Consider the following 26,687-nt stretch of genomic DNA (forward strand, 5'->3'; position numbering starts at 1 on the left):
AACAGAACACACAGCAGTAGAGTGTTCAAGGCCTGGTTTCAAATAATTCACCAGTGTTCGGACCAGATGGTGGCATGCAAGTAAGACATTAATTAAAACTCACAATACTTACCTAATTAGAAAATATAAAAGTAGGATTGTTCTTTCTTAAAGCAGCTGAAGCGGATGGTTAGCAGGTATTCTTAATGTAGGTGTTTTTTGTTTTTTTTTCATTAAATAGAATACCTGGGGGGAGGGAAAATTGAACAGTAAATTGAGATATTACAATCAATCATTATTAAATATTTTTAGCAGCTGCTAGAGAGGTGGTGTGGAGTTGCTGGCCTCCCTGTGTGGGGCATGGCCAACTATATCATTTATTTCTGCTGACTCCCCAATTCACCTGTACTTTAAGGGGACAAGCTCCTTTATTCAACGTTTTTCCTGAACTTTCTAGGAGTCCTTATGCCTGTTGAGTTTCTCTGATCTCAGGTCTAAAAGAAAGAAACTGAGGGAAAGATTTAATTTGGAATATAGGTTTAAAGACAGGAAACACTGTAGCAGGCACTGAGGAAGTCTGCAAGCTCTTGAGTCTACCCTAGAGGTCCAGGTACGTTCTCATTTCCTGGATGGACTGTGGATACAATCCACAGTATCTTCTCAGATCCATGTGCCATCATTCCTGGACCCTTACTTTATGTTTATTATATTATACTAAAGGCCCGGTGCATGAAATTTGTGCACAGGAAGTGGTCCCTAGGCTTGGCCAGCGATCAAAGCACGAGTGTCTGGTGTGGAAGGGCAGGTCCCAGCTGATCTCTGGTCCCTGGAAAGCACCTGGGCCAACAGGCCCCTGTGCGCCCCTCTCCACCTGAGTCATGGCGCCCGAGTCTGCATGTGAAGATGTGGTGAATGCAGACACTGTGGGCTGGGGCACAGTGTGCACCTCTGGGATGCCCAGCAATGCCACACAGAAGCTAGGCAGGCAGCAAGCTCTCTCCTGGCCAGCCTCACAGACTGGATCCTGCGTTAACACACAGGGAGCCTGACTGGCCCCTGTGGTCCCAGCGGCTGCTGCCTGGCTCAACTGGAGAGGCCACATGGGTGCAGGGTGAGCTCCTCACAGGTGCCTGACACCTGAGTGTGGGGGCTTCCCTGGCATGTGAGCCCGGGCGTCCTGGAGGAGGGTAGCTGGGGGAGTGAGAGCAAGCACATTCTCATCACACCTCTGTCCCCATCACCCCCACCCCTAGGTAGCAAGCAAGAGGTCACAGCCCCCCGCTGAGGTGCTGTGGGAGGCCTGGCCCCAATCAGGTGATCAGGGCCTGCTGGCTGGGGAGAGGGACCGGGGAGGGACTGGCCAGGGAGAGGGGCAGGCAAGCAGTGGGCTGTTGGGGCCTGCCAGCCAGGGAGAGGGACCCAGGAGGTTGGCTGCCAGCCCTGAGGAGGGAGCTGGCCCATGGCCCCCCTGGGAAAGGGGCCGCGTCTACCGCCATCCACACCTGGTTCCCTGTCCAAGCCCGGGGCCTGGCCCTGATTGGGAGATCGGGGCCTGCCTGCCGTTGGGGAGGGACTGGGAGGTTGGCTGGCAGGCCCTATCCGGTGGTCAGGGCCTGCAGGCTGGGGGCAGCTCTTGCACTGAGTGTCTGTCCCCTGATGGTCAGTGCACATCACAGAGACGGGTTATCTGGTCATTCCGTTCATTTGTCATAATGGTCGCTTAGGCTTTTATATATATAGAATATAGATCATGTCATAAAGTGCATTTCGTTGCTTGTTTATTTCCATCCTGCTGGGCAATGAAACCTGCCCAAGTGTAGACATCAGTTTTTTGTGTTGTAACAACTGTTATATACACAACACCCAAACAAGATTGAACACAAAGTAAATGTTTGGTAAACATTGATAGATGAATGAATGAATGAACTAATGAGTTTTGCATAGTGTGTGTGTGTGTGTGTGTGTGTGTGTGTGTGCACGCGCGCGCTGCTTCTGGTATTATAGATGTTTTGTGTGACAGATATTGTGTTTTCAACTTTTCATAGAATTAGAGCCTCCAGCATTGTAGTCAACTATCATACTTTCATATCAATTCTGAATTAAAAGTCCATTATCATAGAGAAGTCCTATTAGCCTGAGATTCAAAAAAAAGATGACTAGGCTCAGCCATTCAATCTCTACCCTGTTAGGTCCTACAAACAACCCCATGAATGAAGACCACTAGTTCTAAGTGTAGGCCTGGAAGGGCAAGCACAAAGATGGTGAGACTCAGCCTCCATGTACAGGAGGCAGGAGATAGGGAAGGTATAAAAGGAAACAGCACCATTGTGTACAAAGATACACAGACACAAACACTGAATAGCACACTTTGCTAAGGCTTGCTCTTGACTGGGTGATAACGGAATGAGTGAAGGCATGAACAAAGGCTAGAAAAGGTGGCCTGGTTCAGGAGCTAAAAAACCTTGCATGCCTGCCCAGATGTGCAGTTTATTTTACTCAGCCTCAGAATTAATCAGTGATGAATTTTCATTTAAAAAATTGGCTTGTGAAGTTTGGCTTCAGAAGTTTTACTGAGAAATACAGAGAATAAACCAAAGAGGGGCAAAGCCATAGGGAGAAAGACCACTGACATTGGGATGGTGAATGCTTCTTCCATTTTTTAATTTTTTAAATTTCTTTTTAAGTGTCCATTTTAATTAAATCAGAAAGACCGCCTCTCTTGTCCTTTTAGCATTTTTCTTTGGGGTTTTTATATTCCAAGCAGAAGTTGTCAGGCCATTGAGACTTTTTTAATAGGAAGTATGAACTGAGGATGGAGGAAAAAAAGCTGAATCTATCAAAACCAGTGATTTCCCTGATGATGGTGTAAAAAGGGCCACCCGCCTTCTCAAGCCTTGGTGTAGCTGAGTAAAAGCGTTGATGTCTTCACAGGAGAGAAGATATAAAAATGCTACCTAAAATTCCTGGGTAGATATAAAGGAAATAAATGACTCTGTTACTTTGAAATGTTAGCGGACATCAACACTGAAGCCCTGAGCAACACATAAAGCCATCACTATTAATAAATGCAATTTGATGACCTCGTCTCCTCTGGTACAAAAAGGAACAATAGTGTCATTTTCCAGGAAAGGCTGTTTGGCTGCTTGTGGTTGAAGTGGGGCCACGGGGGTGTGGTTGTGTGTTTCCTCCTGTGTCACTGGCTGCACCTACGTCTGTAGCACATGGCGACCATGGCAGAGCTTTCACCAAAACAGACACCGTGGTATCTCAGGGGAGGTCAAAGGCCTTTTAGTACCTCTGCCCCACCTATTCGTGGAGAAGCACTTACCCTGTTTGCTCATTCCACTCCAAAAATGAAGATACCTGAGGCTAACATATACGAGTATAAATGTGGATCTGTGCTGGCTGCTTGGGGAAGGACAGAGTGAGGAAGGGGTGTTTCAGGTGGGGGAAGAGAGAGCATAGAGTCTCTTGTTATTTGTCTTCCTTTCCTGTCGATGTGATAGACTGGTAAGAAGAACCTGGATGCTCTACTTTGGCTCCTGGAAGAAAGGAGGCCTGGAGCTGGCCGGAGTGACAAACTGCTCAGAGCACACAGAGCAGATCTCTGTGTTCCTGATGTGCACGTGGTCCTGCCTCATTTGGCCGTTGTAGTGGAGGTTGAGATGAAGAAATTGATTGCCCTTGGAGGTGAAGAAATAAAATCTATTCTAGGGGACACAATATTTTTGTTTTCTTTTGTCAGACCTGAATTATAATTTTCCACTAACTTGATCGACCTTGGGTGAGCTTTTATAACCTCTCTGAATCCATTTATTTTCATACACAAGACCAAAGTACACCCCACAATATCCAATTCACAGAGGTGGGTTGGCATAAAATGGTCTGGCATATTTAAGCATTAAGTTTTAACTGCTTCTCATTATTGTTTCACTACTACTCTTACTTTTAGTGTTGTTATTGTTGTTGAGAATAATAAAAGGGATCTTCAGCTTTCTCATGAACACAAAAGTAAGAGACTTGCTCCAATCACCAAAGGAACATTAGCAAGGAAGGTCTTTTGAAATATTATGTAAACTCACAAGCACACACATGCATGCTCATGTTTCCATTGGAACTGGCCCCTTAACCTGATGGAGGTTTCAGGGATTTGGGATTAGACTTCTAGCCACAATCTATTCTGACATCCACCCAACATTTCTTACAAAAGTACATGCAGAACAGGATCTCAAAGTTCTATTACATGAAGGAGGGGCTTCTTGTCAGAAGCATACATCCTGCCAGGGGGAGCTTTAGGTCACTGCAATGTCATAACAGCACCTCTGGCTGGGCCGGCCCATTTGTAATACACCACTGCTGTTCTATGAACCACAATTAACTTAAAAGATGTTTGCCTCTACTCTCCCTTTTCTGACTGTTTTTATTATCAATGAGAAGCCCGGTGCACAAAATTCATGCATGGAGGGGCTGTCCCTTAGCCCGACCTGCACCCTCTCCAATCTGGCACCCCTTGGGGGATGTCCAACTGCCGGTTTAGGCCCGATTCCTGTGGGATCAGGCTTAAACTGGCAGTCAGATATCCCTCTCACAATCTGGGACCGCTGGCTCCTAACAACTCGCCTGCCTGCCTGCCTGATTGCACCAACCACTTCTGTCTACCAGCCTGATCGTACCCAACTGACCTCCCTGCTGGCTCGATCACCCACAACTGCCCTCCCCTGCCAGCCTAATTGCCCACAACTGCCCTCCCCTGCTGTGACCTGCCTCCTCTGCCAGGACCCGCCTTCTTCCACACAAGGCAGCGGAGATGCTGGGACTGGCCTTCTCCGCACTGTGCAGAGCTGCCAGATCCCCAGGCCTCACTGCATGGAGTGGCCACCAGGTCCTGCCTCCTCTGCTGTGCATGTGGCCATCTTGTGGTGGCCATCTTGTGGCAGCCATCTTGTGATGATGTCGCACGCGAGGGCCACCTAGGCTTTTATTAGTATAGACCAGTGGCCCAGTGCATGAAATTTGTGCATGGAGGGGCGGTTCCCTCAGCCCAGCCTGCACCCTCTTCAATCAGACATCCCTCTTGCAATCTGGGACTGCTGGCTCCTATCAGCTCACCTGCCTACCTGCCTGATTGCCCCTAACTGCCTCTGCCTGCCTGATCACCCCTAACTGCCCTCCCTTGCCAGCCTGATCTCACCCCCAACTGCCCTCTCCTGCCAGTCTGGTTGCCCCCAACTGCCCTCCCCTGCTGGCCTGATCTTGCCCCCAATGGCCTGCCCCTGCTGGTTTGATCTTGCCCCCAACTACCCTCCCCTTGCAAGCCTGGTTGCCCCCAACTGCCTTCCCCTGCCGGCTTGATCTCGCCCCCACTGCCCTCCTCGGCTGGCCAATTTGGTTCTAATTGGTCAGTTTCTATGCCAGTCAGTGTTAAAAGCTCCACCTCCTAGGCAGCCATTGGCTCCTCACAGTTGACACAGATTGGTTCTGATTGGTCAGTTTCTATGCCAGTCAGAATCAAAAACTCTGTCTCCTAGGCAGCAACTGCCTCCTCACAGTTGACCCAGATTTGGTTCTGATTGGCCAGTTTCTATGCCAGACAGAATCTCTGGGCCTATCAACAAGGCCTGATCAGAAAGGCAGGGCTGATCAGCAGCCCCAGTGGAGGCCTGGAGAGAAATGGTGGCAGGGCTGCTGGCCAGGCTCAGAAGGAAAGATAGAGGCAAGTGCTGGTCAAAACTGCCACAGACGCTACAGATCAGCCCCTGTTTTGCTCTTCCAGTCTCTTTCTGAGCCTGATTCGCAGCCCCCTCAGCAGTCACTGCTGGGTCACTGGAACGGCAACCATAGTAGGCAGCTTCTGGGTCCCATGGCAACCCAGTGCTGACTGCAGGACTGACTTCCATATTGGTGTTCTGATTGGCCGGTTTCTATGCCAGTCAGCGTCTCTGGGCCTATCAACAGGGCCTGATCAGAAAGGCAGGGCTGATCAGCAGACCAGGTGGAGGCCTGGAGATAAATCGACATGGGGCTGCTGGCTAGGCTTGGAGGGAAAGAGAGAGGCAAGTGCTGGTCAAAAGCTGCCTCAGATGCTACTGATCATCCCCTGCTTCTCTCTTCAGGTCTCTTTCCAGGCCTGATTCAAAGCTCCCCTCTGCAGTCACTGCCGGGTTACTGGGCCTGCAGCCTCAGTAGTCAGCTGGGTCACCATGGCAACCAAGTGCTGACTTCCAGATGGTCAGTCTTTGGTCGTGATGGGTGGTTACACCCTGGCTCTTTATTATTATATAGATACTGAATTATGTCAAATGCTTTTTGTGTAACCATTAATATAATCAGAGGATTTTTTTTTCTTTGGGTTTTTAATATGATGGATTATGTTGATTTTTATATACTGAACCTGTCTTACAACCTTGGGGAAAAACATCATTTGGACACAGTGTATAATCCTACCTAATAATAGGGTAATATGCAAATAACCATCACTCCGCTACGCCCACGATTGGGCAGCGGGAGGCTTGGGGGCGGGGCTCAGGGTGGCCTATCCGGTCATTGAGAGGCGCAGGGCAGGGGACTCGCGAGTCCCACCCCCTGCCCATCCGGCTGTTGAGAGGAATGGGGCGTGGGACTCTGCGGCCGATCCAGTCATTGAGAGGCACCTCTCAACAGCCAGATCGGCGGTGGCGCAGGGCGTGGTCGCCCTGCGCCTCTCAATGACAGGATCGGCCACTGATCTGGCTGTTGAGAGGCACCTCTCAATGACCGGATCGGCCGCAGAGTCCTGCGCCCAGTGCCTCTCAATAGCCAGATCAGCGGTGGCACGGGGGGCGGGACTCGCGAGTCCCTCTCAATGACCAGATCAGCTGCCGATGGGGCTGCTGAGAGGCACGGGGCAAGCACTCGGGCAGCCGATCTGGTCATTGAGAGGCGCGGGGGGCGGGACTCGCGAGTCCCACCCCCCCTCCCCCGCGCCTCTCAAAGACCGGATCAGTGGCCACTGAGGGGGCCTGCCACGGATACCCAGCTCCCCTGCCATCGAAAGCGGGGAGACAGAGCGGATATCCGGCTGCCCTGCCATATAAAGTGGGGAGAGGTGTCCACTCCGGCTCCAAGGCCAAAAAGCGGGAAGCCGGTGTACTTGCCAGAGTCCATTAAGCAGGCCAAGGAGCTGGACCTTGCCGGGCTGGGCCTACAACCCCTCTTCAGCTTGAGCTTTGAGGAGGAGGAGCTGCAGCAGCTGAGGCTGTTGGGACAGCATCAAGCAGTACTGCTCACAGGCGACCATCTTTGAGATCAACGCCTCCAGCCGGGACCTGAGCAGCCAGGTGATGTGGGCCAAGCGGCAGAAGGACTTCAAGGCCATCGCCAGCTTCCGGCAGGGCCAGCAGGAGCGGCAGGAGGGCCTGGCTGGTCCAGCCCCGAGCTGCCAGTGTGGCAGGCGGAGCAGCCTGGGAAAGAGGAGGAAGAGGAGGAGGAGGTGGCGGGAGAGAGCATGGAGGATGTCTCATAGAGGTTGTGGGCCAAAAACGGCAACAGCCAGGACCTGAACGGGGAGCCAAGAGGTGGAAGGAGGAGGCCCGGCAGCTGGACCAGGATTTCTATGTCCCCTATCAGCTCAAAGATTTTGACAGTGAATGGGTCCTAAGCGTTGGTGGGGACCAGAGGTGCCTTTGAGCAGCAGGTGGCTGGTGCTGTCCTGGACCTGATGGGGGGCGAGGCCCAGAACCTGACCAGGGGCTGGCAGCAGCTCAAGTGGGACTGGAAGAAGAAGCGGTTTGTGGGACAGTCAGGACAAGAGGACAAGAAGATCAAGACAGAACGTGGTGGTTACATCAGCAGCTCCTACAAGCGGGACCTCTACGAGATGTGGAAGCAGAAACAGAAAATTGCCATATGCTCAACATCTGAGCCGCAGTGGGCTGCCAGCAGTCGGCCCTGTTGGCAGCGCTATTTCAGCCTGATCTGGTCAGGGCATGTGCAGGAGGCAACCAATTGATATGTCTTTCTCACATCCATGTTTCTCTCTCTGTCTCTCTCCTTCCCTTCTACTCTAAAAATCAATGAAAAATGTCCTCAGGTGAGGATTAACAAAAAAACCAACAGTGCATACATACACACATATACAAAAATACATGAATATTGGAGGGTTGGGGAGCAGGGCCCCATAAGTGCACAAATTTTGTGCACCAGGCCTCTTGTTCGTTTTATAAATTGATTAATTCTATTTACTAATATTTAATAGTTATCTTCACCTAAATTCATAAAGGACATCTTTCTCCCTCTCCTCTCCTCTCCTCTCCTCTCCTCTCCTCTCCTCTCCTCTCCTCTCCTCTCCTCTCCTCTCCTCTCCTCTCCTCTCCTCCACTCTTCTCTTCTCCCCTCTCCTTTCTTATTTTCTTCTTCCTTCCTTCCTTTCCTACCATCCCCTCCTCTCTCTCCTTATCTTTATCTTTTTATCTCTTTTCATTTTTTTTTCATTCTGTCTTTATCTGGTTTTGGTATTATAGCAATATTATCTTTATGAAGTAAATGAAAAGTCTTCCATACTCTTTTATTTTATGAAACACTCTATGTAGAACTAGTGTTAATTTTTCTTTAAACATTTGGTAGTATTTAGCAGAAATATCATCTATGCCTTGAAATTTCTTTTTTTGTGAGTTTTTAAATTATAATTTCAATTTCCTATATAGAGATAGGCTATACAAAACATCTATTTTATATTAGGTGACTTGATGTAATGTGTGTTTTTTGAAGAATTGGTCTATTTTTATCTAAGTTGTCAAATTTATGTGTGAAGAGTTGCTTATATTATTTTTATTATCCTTTTGATGTCTACAAGGTGTGGAGTTATGTCCCATGTTTCATTCCTGATATTGATAATTTGTGTCTTCTCTTTTTCTTTGTCAGTCCTTCTACAGTTATGTCAATTTTCAGAAAATCAGCTTTTTTTTATTGATTACTACAGGCCCGGTGCATGAAAATTCATGCACTGGAGAGGGGGTCCCTCAGCCAAGCCTGCCCCCTCTCACAGTCCAGGAATCCTCAGGGGCAGGAGATGACCCGGTGAGCAGGGGAAGGCAGAGCCCCCATTACACCTCTGCTGCTGCCACTGCTGGCAGCACAAGCCTCAGCTGGCCCTGGTTACCTGAGTCTCGGATGGCCCTGGGCAGCTGGGCAGCCTCGGTCATCAGCTGTGCAGCTGCCATCTGAGGCTTGCCTGCATTTCAGGTTGTCCCTAGGTGGCTGGGCAGCCGCCATTCGAAGCTTGCTTGTGCCTTGGGTGTCAGCTGGGCAGCTGCCATCCAAGGCTTGCCTGTGCCTCGGGCTGGCTCTGAGCAGCTGGGGGGCTGAGGGCAGGTCCAGCTGCACTGTGCGCCTGCCACCCTCTGGCTGGACTGAAAGGCCTGAGGGACTCCTGTGGAGCTGAAGGGACTGGGCACTATCATCTTGTGTCTATGGGCAACACCATTTTTGTGACGACGTGACAGTCAATTTGCATATTCCCTCTTAATTAGATAGGATACTAGAGGCCCAGTGCATGGATTCGTCCACTGGTAGGGGCATGGCCTGCGGGGATCAGCTGCTCATCCCAGTCAGCTGAGTAGCACTCCCATTGTGGGAGCACACTGACCACCAGGGGACAGCTCCTGCATTGAGCGTCTGCCCCCTGGTGGTCAGTGCTTGTCATAGAGACTGGTCGACCGATTGTTCTGGTTGGGCTTTTATATATATAGATAGATTGTTTCATTTTTAATTGTTTTGATTTCTGTTCTTTAATATTTTATTTCTATTTTTCTTCTTGGTTGATTTTTTGTTTTGTTTTGTCTTTTGTTTTTGTTTGCTTGTTTTGTCTAGCTTCTTTTTTGTTTTCTTTCGGTGTTATTTTGTATTGGTTCCATGTGTACAACATAGTAGTTAGACAATCATATACTTAACATTGTGGTCCCCTCGATATTTACAGCACACCAACTAGCACCATAGATAGTTATCACAATACTATTCACTATATTCCCTATGTACTTTACATCCCCATGACTATTTTGTGGCTACCAATTTGTACTTCTTAATCCTATCACCACTTTCACCCAGTTCCCCAACACCCTTCCCCTCTGGCAACAACCAGTCTGCTTTCTGTGTCTGAGTCTCTTTTTGTTTTGTTTGTTCATTTATTTTGTTCCTTAGATTCCACATATAAGTTAAATCACATAACATTTCCATTTGTCTGACTGACTTATTTCAATGAGTTGCAAATGCTAAGAATTCATTACTTTTTATGGCCAAGTATATGTTTATATGTAACACCAATTTTTTATCCATACTTCAACTGATTGCTTGCACATCTTGGCTATTATAAAAGCACTGCAGTGAACACTGAAGTGCACATATTTTTTCAAATTAGTGTTTTAGGTTTTTTTAATGTATACCTGGAAGTGAAAACTTTGGGTCATAAGGCAGTTACACTATTAATTTTTTTTAGGAACCTCCATACTCTTTTCCCATAGTGGCTGCACCAATCTGTATTCCTACCAACAGTGCATGAGGGTTCTCTTTTCTCCACATTCTCACCAACACTTTGTCATTTGTGGATTTATTGATGATAGCTATTCTGACAGGTATGAGGTCATACCTCACTGTGGTTTTAATTTGCATTTTTTTGACAATTAGTGACTTTGAGCATATGTCTATTGGCCATCTTTTCAAAGAACAGACATCTTTAGAAAAGGGTATATTCAGGTCCTCTGCTCATGTTTTAATAGATTGTTTAAGTTTGTGGTGGTTTTATTTGTTTTTATTGTTGTTTTCAGTAGTATGAGTTCTTTATAAATTTTGGATATTAACCCCTTCTCAGATATGTCATCAGCTAATATTTTTTCCCTTTTAGTTGGCTATCTTTTTGTTTTGTTGATAGCTTCCTTTGCTGTGCAAAAATGTTTCAGTTTGTTGTAGTGCCATTTGTTATTTCTTTTTCTTTTGTTTCCCTTGCCCAGAGAGATATATCAAGAAAAATTATTGCTAAGAAAAGTGTAAAAATTTACTGCCACTGTCTTCTTCCAGGATTTTAATGGTTTTGGATATTATATTTAAGTCTTTTTTTTTTAATTCTCACCAGAGGATATGCTTATTGATTTAAGAGAGCAGAGAGAGAGAGAGGAGAGAGAGAGAGAGAACATTGATCAAACATGCCCTGATTGATATTGAACCTCTAACCTAGGTATGTGCCCTGACTTTTAATCAAATCCTCAATCTTTTGGTATTCCAGATGACTTTCCAACCTACTGACCCACACTGGCTAGGGAAAATATAAATCTTTAATCCATTTTGAGTTTATTCTTATATATGATGTAAGAAGTTGGTCTAGTTTTAATTTTTTGCAAGTATCTGTTAAGTTTTCCCTATCCAATTACTGAATAGACTATTTTACTCCATTGTATGTTCTTGCCTCATTTGTCAAATATTAATTATCATAGGTTTATTTCGGGGTGTCTATTCTGTTCCATTGAACTATATGTCTATTTTTATGCCAATACCATGCTGTTTTGATTACTATGGTCTTATAGTATAGCATAGTCTGATCCAACTTTGTTTTTTCTTACTCACTATTGCTGAGGTTGTTTGGGTATTTTTGTGATTCTATATAAATTTTTGGATTATTTGTTCTAGTTCTGTGCAATATGCTATTGGTATTTTGATATAAATTACCTTGAATCTATAGATTGCTTTGGATAGTATGGACATTTTAATGAAGTTATTTCTTCCTATTCATTATATGCTTTCATTTATTTGTATCCTCTTTTATTTATTTGTTTGTTTAGTACCTCATAATTTTCCAGTACAGGTTTTTTATCTTCTTCATTAAATTTATTCCTACAGTGTTTTTTTATGCAATTGTAAATGGGATTGTTTTCTTAGAGTCTCTGGTAGTTAATTATTGGTGTGTAAAAATTCAACTGATTTCTAGTATTAATTTTGTATACTGCCACTTTATACTGAATTTATTAACGACTTCTATTAGTTTTTTTTTTTTTATGGAGTCTTTAAGCTTCTCTATAAACAGTGTCATGTCATCTGCAAATAATGACAGTTTTTCTTTTTCCTTTCCAAGTTGAATGCCTTTTATTTCTTCTTTTTGTCTAATTGATGTGGCTAGGACTTTCAGTGCTATGTTGAGTAAGATTGATGAAAGTGTCCACTTCTTTTTTTTTCCTGATCTTAAGAGAAACACTTTACTTTTTCCCTGTTGAGTATAATGTTAGCTGTGGGTTTATCATATATGACTTTTATTATGTAGAGGTATGTTTTCTCTATTCCATTTTCCTGAGAGTTTTTATAATAAATAGTCTTGGATTTTGTCAAGTGCTTTTTCTCAATTTTCTAATGTGATCATGTGATTTTAATCCTTTATTTTGTTTATGTGGTGTATCACATTCACTGATTTGCAGATATTGTACTAATGTTGTAGCCCAGGAATAAATCCCCCTTGATCATGGTGTATAATATTTTTAATGTAGTGTTGGATTTGGTTTACTAGCATTTTGTTGAGAATTTTTGCATCTATGTTCATCAGGAATATTGGCCTATAATTTTCTTTCTTTGCAGTGTATTTTTCTGATTTTGGAATTAGGGTAATGCTGGACTCCTAAAATGCGCTTAGGAGTCTTTCCTTCTCTTGACTTATTTGGAATAGTTTATAAAGGATAGGTGACAGTTATTTTTTAAAAGTTTGCTTAATTTATCCTGTAAAGCCATCTGGTCCAGGACGTTTGTTTGCTGGATGTATTTTGATTACTTCTCTCATTTCATTAATTGTAATCAGTATGTTCAGATTTTCTGATTCTTCATATTCAGTTTTGAAGATTGTATGTTTCTACGAATTTATCCATTTCATCCAGATTGTCCAATTTGTTGCATATAATGGTTCATAATATTTTTTTACAATCATTTGTACATCTGTGGTGTCAGCTACTACTTCTCCTTCATTTCTGATTTTATTTATTTAGGACATCTCTTTTTTCTTGATGAGTCTGGTCAAAGTTTTGTCAATCTTGATTATATTTTCAGAGAACCTGCTCTTGTTGAACTGTTGTACTAGTTTTTTGTTTGTTTGTTTCTTTTTACCATTATGTCATTTGTTTCCTTTCTAATTTTTATCATTTCCTCCCTTCAATTCACTTTGGGTTTGTTTATTGTACTTTTCCTAAGTCCTTTAGAAGTAAAATTAGATTATTTTGTGGGATTTTATTTTTTTTAATTCTCCTCCTCCTCCTCCTCCTCCTCCTCCTCCTTCTTCTTCTTCTTCTTCTTCTCCTTCTCCTTCTCCTTCTCCTTCTCCTTCTCCTTCTCCTTCTTCTTCTTCTCCTCCTCCTCCTTCTCCTTCTCCTTCTCCTTCTCCTTCTCCTTCTCCTTCTCCTTCTCCTTCTCCTTCTCCTTCTCCTTCTCCTTCTCCTTCTTCTTCTTCTCCTCCTCCTCCTCCTCCTCCTCCTCCTCCTCCTCCTCCTCCTCCTCCTCCTCCTTCTCCTTCTCCTTCTCCTTCTCCTTCTCCTTCTCCTTCTCCTTCTCCTTCTCCTTCTCCTTCTCCTTCTCCTTCTCCTTCTCCTTCTCCTTCTCCTTCTCCTTCTCCTTCTCCTTCTCCTTCTCCTTCTCCTTCTCCTTCTCCTTCTCCTTCTCCTTCTTCTTCTTCTTCTTCTTCTTCTTCTTCTTCTTCTTCTTCTTCTTCTTCTTCTTCTTCTTTTCTTCTTCTTCTTCTTCTTCTTCTTCTTCTTCTTCTTCTTCTTCTTCTTCTTCTTCTTCAGTTACCCTGTTGTGCTGTGAACTTCCTTCTTAACACTGCTTTCTTTGTGTCACATAGATTTTGTGTTGGTGTGTATTCATTTTTTATAGTTGTCTAAAGGTAATTTTTGATTTCATCCTTAATCTCATTTTTAACCCATTTCTTGTTTTGTGGCCTGTTATTTAGTCTCCAAAACATTGTATATTTTTCCTTTTTGTCTTGTGGTCATAAAGAATGCTTGATATGATTTCAAGTTTATTAAATTCATTGTGTTCTAATATGGTATATCCTAGAAAATTCCTATATGCACTTGAAAAGAATGTATATTCTTCTGTTTTGGGCTGAAATGCTCTAAAAAAGATAAATTACATTTATCTGGTCTCATATGTCACTTAAGCCTACTCTTCATTTTTTGATTTTTTTGTTTGTTTTATGGTTTGGAAGATGTATCCATTGATATCAATCTTAAGCATAAATGTAAATGCTCCAATCAAAAGAGATAGGGTAGCTGAATGGGTAAGAGAATATGACCCATATATTTGTTGTCTTCAAGAGACCCACCTCATTACAAAGGACTCACACAGACTGATAGTGAAGGGATTAAAAATATTTTTTTTACACAAATGGAAATGAAAAAAAAAAAGCTGGGATAGCAATACTTATCTCTAACAAAACAGACCTCAAAGTGAAGCCCATAACAAGAGATAATGAGGGCCACTTCATAATACTAAAGGGAGCAATTCAACAAGAGGATATAACTCTGGTAAACATATATTCTACCAATACAGAAGCATCCAAATACAAAAACAAAACAAAACTTCTGGAAGATATCAAGAAAGAGATTGACAGCAATACAATCATAGTAGGGGACTTTGATACCCCATTGTCAGCACTGGGTAAATCTTCTAAACAGAAAATCAGCAAAGAAACATGTATACTAAATGACTCACTAGATCAGATTGAACTAATTGATATCCTCAGAACATTTCACCCCAAAGCCACAGAATATACTTTCTTCTCACGTGCACACTGGACATTTTCAAAGATAGACCACATTTTAGGGCACAGGAAAGTCTCTTCAAATTCAAAAAGATAGAAATCATATCAAGCAACTTCTCAGATCACAATGACATAAAATTAGAAATCAACTACAATAAAAACAATCAATAAAAAACCAAACACTTGGAGGTTAAATAGCATGCAATTAAACAATGATTGGGTAACCAAAGAGATCAAAGAGGAAATACAAGCATCCTGGAACAAAATGACAATGAAAGCACAATAATCCAAAATCTATGGGACACAGTGAAAGCAGTCCTGTGAGGGAAACTCATAGTTCTACAGGCCTGTCTCAAAAAACAAGAAAAAATGGGAATAAATTACCTAGCTTTAGAACTTAAAGAATTAGAAAGAGAGCAACAAGAAAAGCCCGGAGTAAGCAGAAGTAAGTAAATAATAAAAATCAGAGTAGAAATAAATGACATAGAGACCAAAAATAATACAAAAGATCAATGAAACCAAGAGCTGGTTCTTTGAAAGGATAAACAAGGTTGATGAATCTCTACCCAGGCTCACCAAGAAACAAAGGGAGAGGACGCAAATGAACTAAATAAAAAATGAAAAAGGGGAAGTAACAACCAACCCCAGAGACATTAAAAGGATTATAAAAAAATACTATAAACAACTCTACTCCAACAAACTGGAAAACCTAGACAAAATGGACATATTTCTAGAAAAATACAAGCTTCCAAACTCAATCATGAAGAATCGAAACTCCACATCTGCGAGTTTCTCTCCCCCCAGCAAGCACAACTTGGGCAACTCTTTGGGCCTCTTTTCTGGGCACAGCCTCTGGCAGATGTGGACTTACATCTAGATTCCACAACCATCAACAGCCCTGTGGACCCCTTTCCACAGTTGGATGTTACACCTGTTTCCAAGGGACATGGACTTGATGTAGCACGGTTTCCTTCTGACCCTCTCATCCTAGTGTTCACGTGTCTCTCTCTCTCCAGCCCAGATCCCTGATCCTACTTTTTTTCAGGCACCCTCTGCCTTTTCCAGCTGCGAATTGTTTCACCAGGTGTGACTTCACCAATTCCAGATGGATGTTACTTGATTTAGCTGTTCCTTCTATCTTCTCTGGGATAAGGTTCAGTACATATCGAAACACCTGTATAGGTGATAACTACTGATGAAATTGAAGCAGTAAAAAACCCACAAAACCTTCCAGCAAACAAAAGCCCTGGTCCAGATGGCTTCACAGGGAAATTTTACCAAATATTCTAAGAACTAAAACCTATCCTTCTTAGAATATTCAAAAAAATTCAAGAGGAAGGCACACTTCCAAGCACTTTCTATGAAGACAGCATTACCCTAATCCCCAAACCAGAAAAGATGCTACAAAGAAAGAGAATTATAGGACAATATCTCTGATGAACTTAGATGCTAAATTCCTGAACAAGTTCTAGCAAAATGGATCCAGCACTACATTAGAAATATCATACACCATGACCAAGTAGGATTTATTCTGGGGATGCAAGGCTGATATAATATTGGCAAATCAATAAACATAATACATCACATAAACAAATTGAGAGACAAAAATCAAATAATCATATAAATTGATGCAGTAAAAGATTTTGACAAAATGCAACACCCTTTCTTGATAAAATCTCTCAGGAAAGTGGAAATAGAGGGATCATACCTCAACATAATAAAAGCCTTATCTGACAAACCTACAGCCAACATCATACTCAATGGGCAAAAACTAAACTCATTTCCCTTAAGCACAGGAACAAGACATAGATGCCTATTTTCATCAATCCTGTTCAACATAGTACTGGAAGTGCTAGCCAGAGCAATCAGACAAGAAGAAGAAATAGAAGGCATCCAAATTGGAAAAGAAGCAAAATTGTCATTATTTGCAGATGACATGATATTGAACATAGAAAACCCTAATGACTCCATCAAAAAACCACTAAACTTAATAAATGAATTCAGCAATGTAGCAGGATACAAAATTAACACCCAGAAATTTATGGCGTTTTTATACACCAATAATGATCTCACATAAAGAGAAACTAAAAATAAATAAATAAATAAATAAATAAATCCCATTTATCATTAAAAAAAATTAACATACCTAGGAATAAACTTAACTAAGGAGGTAAAAGACCTGTACTCAGAAAACTACAAGACATTGAAAAAAGAGATAGAGGAAGCCATAAACAAATGGAAGAATATACCTTATTCATGGTTTGGTAGAATCAACATCATTAAAATGGCCATACAACCCAAAGCAATCTATAGATTCAATGCAATCATCATTAAAATATCAACAGAATATTTCACAGACTTAGAACAAACTTTTTAAAAATTCATATGAAAAAAAAAGACCCCAAAATAGCCGCAGCAATCTTGAGAAAGAATAACAAAGTTGGAGGGATCACAATACCAGATATCAAGCTATATTACAAAGCCACTGTTCTCAAAACTTCCTGGTACTGGCACAAGAACAGACATATAGACAAATGGAACAGAACAGAGAACCCAGAAATTGACTCAAGCCATTATGCTCAATTAATATTTGACAAAGGAGGCAAGAGAATACAATGGAGTCAAGACAGGCTCTTCAATAAATGGTGTTGGGAAAATTGGACGGAATACATGCAAAAAAAATGAAACTAGACCACCAACTTACACCATACACAAAAATAAACTCAAAATGGATAAAGGACTTAAATGTAAGATAAGAAACCAAAAAATCTTACAAGACTCTGTAAGCAGCAAAATATCAGACATATGTCATAGCAATATCTTTACCAGTACAGCTCATAGGACAATGGAAACTAAGGACAAAATAAACAAATGGGACTACATCAAAATAAAAAAAACTGCACAGCAAAATAACCCATCAACAAAACAACAAGAAAGCCTACTACATGGGAAAACATATTTGCCAATGTTATCTGGGACAAGGGTTTAATCTAAAACATGTATAGCAAACTCATACAACTTTAAAAAAAAAAGGAAGATAAACAATCCATCAAAAAATGGGCTAAGGACCTAAATAGAAACTTTTTGAAAAAAGGGAACATACAGAAGGCCAAGAGACATATGAAAGTATGTTGAAAGTCACTAATCATCCCAGAGATGGAAATCCAAATGACAATGAGGTACCATCTAACACCTGTCAGAATGCCTATCATCTACAAATCAACAAACGACAAATGCTGGCAAGGTTGTGGAGAAAAAGGAACCCTCGTGCACTGCTGGTGGGAATGCAGACTGGTGCAGTCACTGTGTTAAACAGTATGCAGTTTCCTCAAAAAGTTAGAAATGGAACTCCCAGTAATCTTGCTTTTAGGAATATATCTCAAGAAATCAGAAACACCAAGAAGAAAGGATATATGCACCCCTATATTCATAGCAGCATAATTTACAATAGCTAAGATTTGGAAACAGCTCAAGTGCCCATCAGCAGATGAGTGGATTAAAAAACTGTGGTACATCTACACAATGGAATACTATGCTGCTATAAAAAAGTAGGGATGCGTATCATTTGCAACAGCATCCATGGAACTGGAGAGCATTATGCTAAGCGAAATAAGCCAGTCAGAGAAAGATAAATATCACATGATCTTACTCATTTGTGGAATATAATAAACAACATAAACTGATGAAGAAAAATAGAGCCAGAAGTATCAAACAGACTGTCAAACCTCAGAGGGAAGGCAGGGGAGGATGGTGGTGATAAGAGATCAACCAAATTACTTTATGCATGCATATGAGCATAACCAATGGACACAGACAGTAGGGTGGTGATGGCATATGCTGAGGGGGTGGGGGAGTGGGAACAGCGGGGGAGAGGTCAATGGGAGACTTATTCAATACTTTAAACATTAAATAATTTAATTTAAAAATCCTATATAATAAAGAGATAATATGCAAATGGTCATCACGCCCTCACATCTTCACACCATAATGGCTCAGACATTCAACACTGGGGAGAAAGGAATGGGGACCAGCCAGTCACAAATGAACTCATGAGAGAGGAATGGGGACAAGCCAGACTGGGGCCTGGGAGAGGGACAATCTGCACGCCCTACAGTCTCCACAGTCCTGGGCACCAGCAGCTGCACCTGCAGCCCGGGAGAGGGATAAGCCACCCACTCCATGGTCCCATGTGCCAGTGGCTGTGCCTGCACCTGCGGCCTGAGAGAGGGACAAGCCGCCTGCCCTGTGGTCCTGGGCACTAGCAGCTGTGCCTGCACCTGCAGCCAGGGAGAGGGACAAGCGGCCCACCCTGCGGTCCTGGGTGCCTGTGGCCAGCTAGAGGGAGGGCAGCCTGGGTCCTGGTGCCTGCGACCAGTCAGAGGAGGGAATCTTGGGTCCTGGGTGTGGGGTGAGGCAGAGGCAATTAGGGGTGATCAGGCCAGCTGGGGAGCAGTTAGGGGCTATCAGGCAGGCAGGTAGAGGTGGTTAGGGGTGATCAGGCAGGTAGGAAGAGGGGTTAGGGGCGATCAGGCAGGCAGTCCGGCAAGCGGTTATGAGCCAGTGGTTCCAGATTGCGAGAGGCAGTCAGACATCCCTAGAGGGCTCCTGGATTGGAGAGGGTGCAGGCTGGGCTGAGGGGATCACCCCTCCCCCAGTGTATGAATTTCATGCACCGGGCCTCTAGTAAATAAATAAAATAAAAGTATGTAGTGAAGCTATAAGAGAATTCCAGAATTGTTCAGTTGAAGAATATGTTTTTACCCCTTTTTATGGATGTCCACACACATTTGCATATCAATTTTAAACAAGGAGGCACTTGTTATTTTAGATGTATTGCTTCTTTACCTTTATATTTAAGAAATATATTTCATCCTGGAGGAGACAACTTTACGTGAGCTGTTTAGGAGCAGAAGCAAGTGAGATTCTTGATCTGAAAAGTGGAAAAGTGCAGAAGCATATACAACTTCTAAATAATCACCATATCAGCAAGGGAATTGGAAAGTAAATAAGATAACTTTGGAAACTTAACATTTCTTATTTATATATATAAAATCCTAATATGCTAAGTGTCCGACCATCTGATCAGTTGCTATGATGCCCACTGACTACCAGGGGGCAGACACTCAAAGTAGGAGCTGCAGTGAAAAGCAATGGCCATTTACAAAGAAATGGCACCACGGACCTAACTTCCACAAAGCAACACTTGGCTTCCCCCAAGTGGGACACAGGCCCCACCACCACCCTGGAGTGACAGCCCACGAAATTGCAGCCAACACTGCTGAGATCCCATGGCACAAAATGTGACCCACAGCCCAGCACAGCCAGGAAATGGTGGCTGTGGGTGCCAGGTAATGACGTCACGTAACAATGCCTGGCTTCCTATCCCTGGTGACTAGCCTCCTTGGACTTTCTTCAGCCCAGGAACACGACTTGCTTTATAGCCAGGTGGAAACATTTTATACTTTAACCAAATGTTGGTGAAGCATTTTCTCATGCCTCATCTAATTTGATCCTCACAGAAGTCCTGGAGGTAGATAGGAGACTCGGTAGAATCCTATTTTCTTTTCATTAGCTAGAAAACGGAGATTTAGAAAGCTTAGAAACTTGACCTGACTGAAAAGAAGTAAGAAATGGTGGACCTTGAAAATGACTTCAGGTTTTTCCACTGTGCAGAATATAATCAAACACTGCTGCAGTTAAATATTTTACCCTTTGTTCTTTCTGTGTGATATAAAATAATAATCTGCTTCATGTTGATATTTACTGCTGTGTTGCTGACAATTACCTAAAAGAGAACTTGGGGTGCTTCACTGGGCTGGAAAAAGTTTAGCTAAATCAGAAAGCAAGTCTAATTAAGTAATTTTATTCTATATCTATACAAGGCTAAGTTGACTCGTGCATGTACGATACATATAAAGCTCTCACTGGCGCCAAGCACACACATGTGTTTTGATCTGTTATTTTTTTGTTTTTGTTTTTAAATATATTTTATTGATTTTTTACAGAGAGGAAGAGAGAGGGATAGAGAGTTAAAAACATCGATGAGAGAGAAACATCGATCAGCTGCCTCTTGCACACTCCCTACTGGGGATGTGCCTGCAACCAAGGTACATGCCCTTGACCAGAATCGAACCCAGGACCCTTCAGTCCGCAGGCCGATGCTCTATCCACTGAGCCAAACCGGTTTCGGCCTGATCTGTTATTGTTGATGGTAAATGTGGTTGACACTTCTATTATAGAGAAAGGGTGAATAGTGATATTAAAATATTTCTTCTAATTAATTTCCTTTCAATGTGCATGAATTTGTGCACAGGGCCATTAGTATTTTATAATGTTCTTTAGTGGTAGACAGTGAATATACCCTCAAAAATATCTATGTCTTAATCTCTGGAAACTGTGAATATGCTAGTTTTATAGAATGAGGGGGCATTAAGGATACAGATGGAATTAGGTTTTAATCCGATGATGCTGAGATGGTGAAATTATCCTGAATTGTCCCAGTGAACCCAATCAGGGTCCTTATCAATAGAAAAAAAAAATAGAAGGGTGAGAGTTGGGATGATGTAGCAGGAGAATAACTTAGCAGTGATTCCTGGCTTTGACGATGAAAGTGGAGTATAAGCCAAGGAGGTCAGCATCCTCTAGAAACTGGAAAAGAAAAATAATTATTTTGTCCTAGAGCATTCAGAAGGAATGCAGCTCTGTCAACATCTATGTTAGCCTAGTAAGAGCCATTTTGATGTCTGTACTTCATAACTATAATGCAATTTTTTAAGCCACTAGGTTTATGTTTTGTTACAGTGGAAATATGAAATATACAATCTATTGGATGCTCCTTTTATTCCAGTTGAGATTTCCCTAGTTCTTGACCTATAAGTGATTTTCACTTGGAATGTGGACATCAAGAATATTATGTTAGGAGATTTTGAATCATATTCGCTTTGTTTGAACTGGCCTTTTGTGATATCACTCTGACAGGGGAAGGCTTTGTGTTACCGTGGTATTACTGTGTGTGGATAGAAGTCCAGGTTTTCCACTCAGCCTCCATTAACACCTGAGGATGGAGGGTGCATGCCTAATTACTTCTGGGTGCAGTTGGGATTTCCAGCTCCACTCCCAGCCTCTGCTGATACCAACTTGGCTCGCAGGGGAAGAAGTGTCTCCTTGCTGTTTCTCACTTGGCTTTCACTGACTCCTGGGAGTTGGTCTCCTCACCACCAACCAGGCTGTGGGCGGTGGTGAAACTCTTGACCCTCCACTAGTTCTTCTGAAAGGCCATGCTGACATCCCTTGGGAATTCTTAATGTGGATGTAAATTCAGGTTTCCTACATGGTTCCCATTAACAGCAAATTTGGGGTGGCACATTACCCCCAGCAGGGATGAAAGTCTTGCTCCTTTCTCAACCTTATTTATCACACCTGTCTAGGCTCCAGTTCAGCTTCTGAGGTATGAGTGAAGGGGTGGCCACTGGGTGTTCTAGTATTTGGCTGGAGTGGAACAGTTATTGTCTAAATCTTTTCTCTCTCTGGACTTTCCTTTGCTTGTTCTTTGGCTCTAGAGAGCAGAGTTGTATGGGCTTTTTGCTTGTGCCCAGATACTTTCACTCCATGAAGCAAAAAGAAGGCCCAGGGAACTCAGTGCTGTGCTATGGGTTCCCTAGGTGATCTGTCTTCTATCTTAGTTTTCTTATTTTTTGTTGTTGTTTCTTCATTTCATTTTTTGTAGATGTCCAGGTTTGTTTTGTTCTTGACAAGAGGAATAGGGGAACATATGTCTACTTCATCTTCCTGGATGCAGAAACTCTACTATAATTTTTAGCTAAAATATGGTGAGGTTCAGAGATGTTAAACAACTTGCTAAAGCTTACACAACTCTGCATTCAATACAGGTAATTGAATTCAAGGAATCCTTACACCCTGTGTTTTTCCCAACTCCAATACTTGAAATGATACTTTAATGTTAAATAAATCAATCTTTTAAATACTAGTTTAAAGAATGCAGATTTTAGCCCTGGCTGGTGACTCCATTGATTGGAACATGGTCACATACACAAAAAGGTTGCAGGTTCAATTCCCGGTCAAGGCACATACATAGGTTGTGGGTTCAATCCCCAGTCATGGAAAATACAGGAGGCAACAGATGTATCTCTGGCACATTCATGTTTCTCTCTCTCCCTGTTTCTCTCTCTCTCTTCATCTCTCTCTAATATCAATAAAACGTATCCTTGGGTGAGGATTAAAAAAAAAAAGAAGAAGAAAAGGAATACAGGCTTTATTTAGAAGTAACACAGAAACTTGAAAAAAAATAGAAGAACTGGAAAAGGCATATATTTAAATTATATTTATAATTATATGTATATGTAGACTCTAATGAACGAAATAAACTGACAAACAAAATAGATCCAGAGACATGGAAACATGGAACAGACTGATGAATCTCAGAAGGAAGGGGGGTTAACTAAAAAACTTATGTGCATGCTAGAGGCCCGGTGTATGAAAATCGTTCACGGGGGAGGGGGTGTCCCTCAGCCCAGCCTGCACCCTCTCCAATCTGGGACCCCTCGAGGGATGGCCGACTGCCCGTTTAGGCCTGATCCCGGTGAATCAGGCCTAAACGGGCAGTCGGACATCCCTCTCACAATCCAGGACTGCTGGCTCCCAACTCCTCACCTGACTGCCTTCCTGATTGCACCTAACCACTTCTGCCTGCCAGCCTGATCACCCCCTAACCACTCACCTGTCAGCCTGATTGATGTCTAACTGCTCCCCTGCCAGCCTGTTTGCCCCTAACTGCCCTCTCCTGCAGGCCTGGTCACCCCTAACTGCCCTCCCCACAGGCCTGGTCCCCCCCAACTGCTCTCCCCAGCAGGCCTGGGTCCCTCCCAACTGCCCTTCCCTGCCGGCCTGGTTGCCCCCAACTTCCCTCCGCTGCTGGCTTGGTCATCCCTAACTGCCCTCACCTGCAGACTTGATCACCCCCAACTGCCCTCCCTTGCAGGCCTGATCCCTCCCAACTGCCCTCCCCTACTGACCATCTTATGGCGGCCATCTTGTGTCCACATGGGGGCAGGACCTTTGACCACATGGAGGCAGCCATCTTGTGTGTTTGAGTGATGGTCAATCTGCATATTACTCTTTTATTTGATAGTAGAGAGGCCTGGTGCATGGGTGGGGACCTGCTGGTTTGCCCTGAATGATGTCCTGGATCAGGGTGGGGGTTCCCTTGGGGCATGGGGTGGCCTGGGCAAGGGGCCTGTTGTGGTTTGTAGGCTGGCCACACCCCCTGGCGACCCAAGCAGAGGCCCTGGTATCTGGGATTTATTTATCTTCTACAATTGAAACTTTGTAGCCTGGGTAGGAGCCAAGACTTCTGCTGGCTCTGTGGTGGCAGCCATTTCTGTTGGGATATATGTATATTCTATAATTGAAACTTGGTAGCCTTAAGCACAGGCCTGGGCAGGCCAGGGTGTGCAGAAAGCTTGGCTTCCTCCATCGCCCGGGGCAACCCTAGCCTCCTGCCTGCTCTTTCCAGCTCCGTGGCTGCCACCATTTCTGTTGGGATTTATTTATCTTCTATCATTGAAACTTTGTAGCCTTGAGTGAAGGCCTAGGCCAGCAAGGGCAGAGAGAAAACTTGGCTTCCTCCATTGCTGGGGAAACCCAAGCCTCCCTCCTGCTCTCTGTGGCTGTAGCCATCTTGGTTTGGTTTATTTGCATATTTGCTCCTGATTGGCTGGTGGGCGTGACTGGTATAGTGGAATGATGGTTAATTTGCATATTACTCTTTTATTAGATAGGATATGCAAAACCATGGACATAGACAATAGTGCATTAGGCCCGGGATAGGCCTGCATTAGGTGGATGTGGGTCTAGGGGATCAAAGGGAGAAAAAAGGCAACACCTCTAATCCTTGCAACAATAAAGGTAAATTTTTAAAAATGTATACATCTATGGTACTTTTTCTTCAATTTCCCTGTATAATCTCTTTAAAACACTGGCTATCTTTTCAGTTGAATACCTATTTTGGGTGTTTTGATTATAATTCTCACTGACCTTTCTCAAACCTCAAAATGGACAGCCCGGGAGAAGAAGGTTTCTTTTTCTCAGGTACTGACTGTCTCAGGCACAGGGTGGGCGAGGAGAATGTTAAGAGGTATTTTGACAGAAGTACCACATTAAACAATTTTAAAATATGTGTTTATCCAGCACATCTGAGTTCAGCAGCTGCAGGTACCTCCAGGAAAAAGCCAGCATGCATCCATCTCATGGAAGCCAGCATCTGTGTGCATATTGATTTGAATGGAAAACACATGTGCATGTATTAGTATACAAAACACACATTTCATAAAGAGCTGGAACAATTGCATGATAGGCTGCAAAATCTTAGATTTCATTTCGAAATAAAATCTTAGATTTTTCCTAAGGTTCTAATTAAATGTTTTTTGTCTAAAACTTAAAATTGATAAATTGATGATGTTAGATTAAATAAATAGTCAATAATTTATTGAACTCTTATTATACACTTAGCTGTGTAGAGGGGCAATGATTTTATACCTCAAGAAACTATTTCAGTCTTACTGGCCCTTTAATTCAATCCAACCTCCTCATTTTCAGCAGATAACTTCACTGCCTACTCACTGAGTAGATCCTGGGCAACTGAACAAAATTCTTGTAACTTCTCTTTTATTCATTTGAAAAGGTCAATGTGCATGTTCTGATTCCATTTACCTCTCTCTAAGAATAAGGTCCATCCCTTCACTATTCCATGGTTAACTTCCCCATCCAGGCATTAGCTCTCCCTTCCCATTTTCATCATAGGGCAGATGCTTCTACACTCCCACGTTCACACTGTGGGTCGGGTCTCTGCACTCCTAGGCCCAAAGATTTGTTTAAAGACTCCACTTAATGATGTTAGTCCATAAAATTAATAAACAGTTATGGGACAGTAGCTTTGCATCTATAGAAAAAGTGATATACATCAGTTAAAAAAATCCTTTTATTGTTCAAACCACAATTACTTACTATTGAAACGTGTGCTTGTTGGGCACTGCACAGTGTCTCAAATAATGAAGAGCAGCCTGGAAGCCACAGCTCTCATATCACGTTTCACAGCCATTTTCACATGGCGCTTGCTTTTGATGGCAGCAAACGCTGAGAGCACGGCTTCACATGGGCAGTCTAAGTGGGAGTGTCCACTGCCTTGTCCAAGAGTTTCACAGGATGCTTTGCAGTTGCCAGGTATCATTGCATTTCTCTCAAAGAACTGATGTGACAAAGCTCAAGTAAATTAGCAAAGTATTCCAATTCCATACACTTCCTCTGGGGCATTTTTTGACTCCTTAGCTGTTCCATGGATAAGTAACTCAAATGTTTTTAACCTTGAACAATTTAGAGTCGCATGCTAATAATGCTGGTTTCCCCAGATATACAGATCCTCAGATAGATAGATGCACTTCATGGAATAAGTTTACCACCTCTCTAGATTTCCAGATAACCCTATGTACACCCTATTGTTTTTATCATCTCTGAAATAAACTATACTTTTAGCTCTAGAATGGTGACAAATCTTAAAATTAAATGCTACTTTTATTTATTTTATACTTAAATTATTGGAACTATGATTTGCCCCTGATATCTCTATAGCACTTACAAGTTTCTCCAAGAATTTGGCTTGAAAGAGAGAGAGGAACTAACTCACATTGGAAAAAAATTGTTAATGTAAAATCCATAAATGTTCCTTGTTTCTTAATCTGAAATATCCCATCCCTGTTTGTAACATGCCATCTTTCTGCACCCATTGCCCAACTCCTGAATTAAAAGATTTCAACCACGAAAATGCATGCCAGGCAAATCCTCATCAGCAGCTGAGTTTCCATTCCCTTATGCTGTCTGCCACTATTGTTACCTATAAACTAGGTTCAGTACTTGTCTAAAGCAGATAGCAAGCTCA

Source organism: Cnephaeus nilssonii, assembly GCF_951640355.1.
Source record: "Cnephaeus nilssonii genome assembly, chromosome: 10".
NCBI lineage: Eukaryota > Metazoa > Chordata > Mammalia > Chiroptera > Vespertilionidae > Cnephaeus > Cnephaeus nilssonii.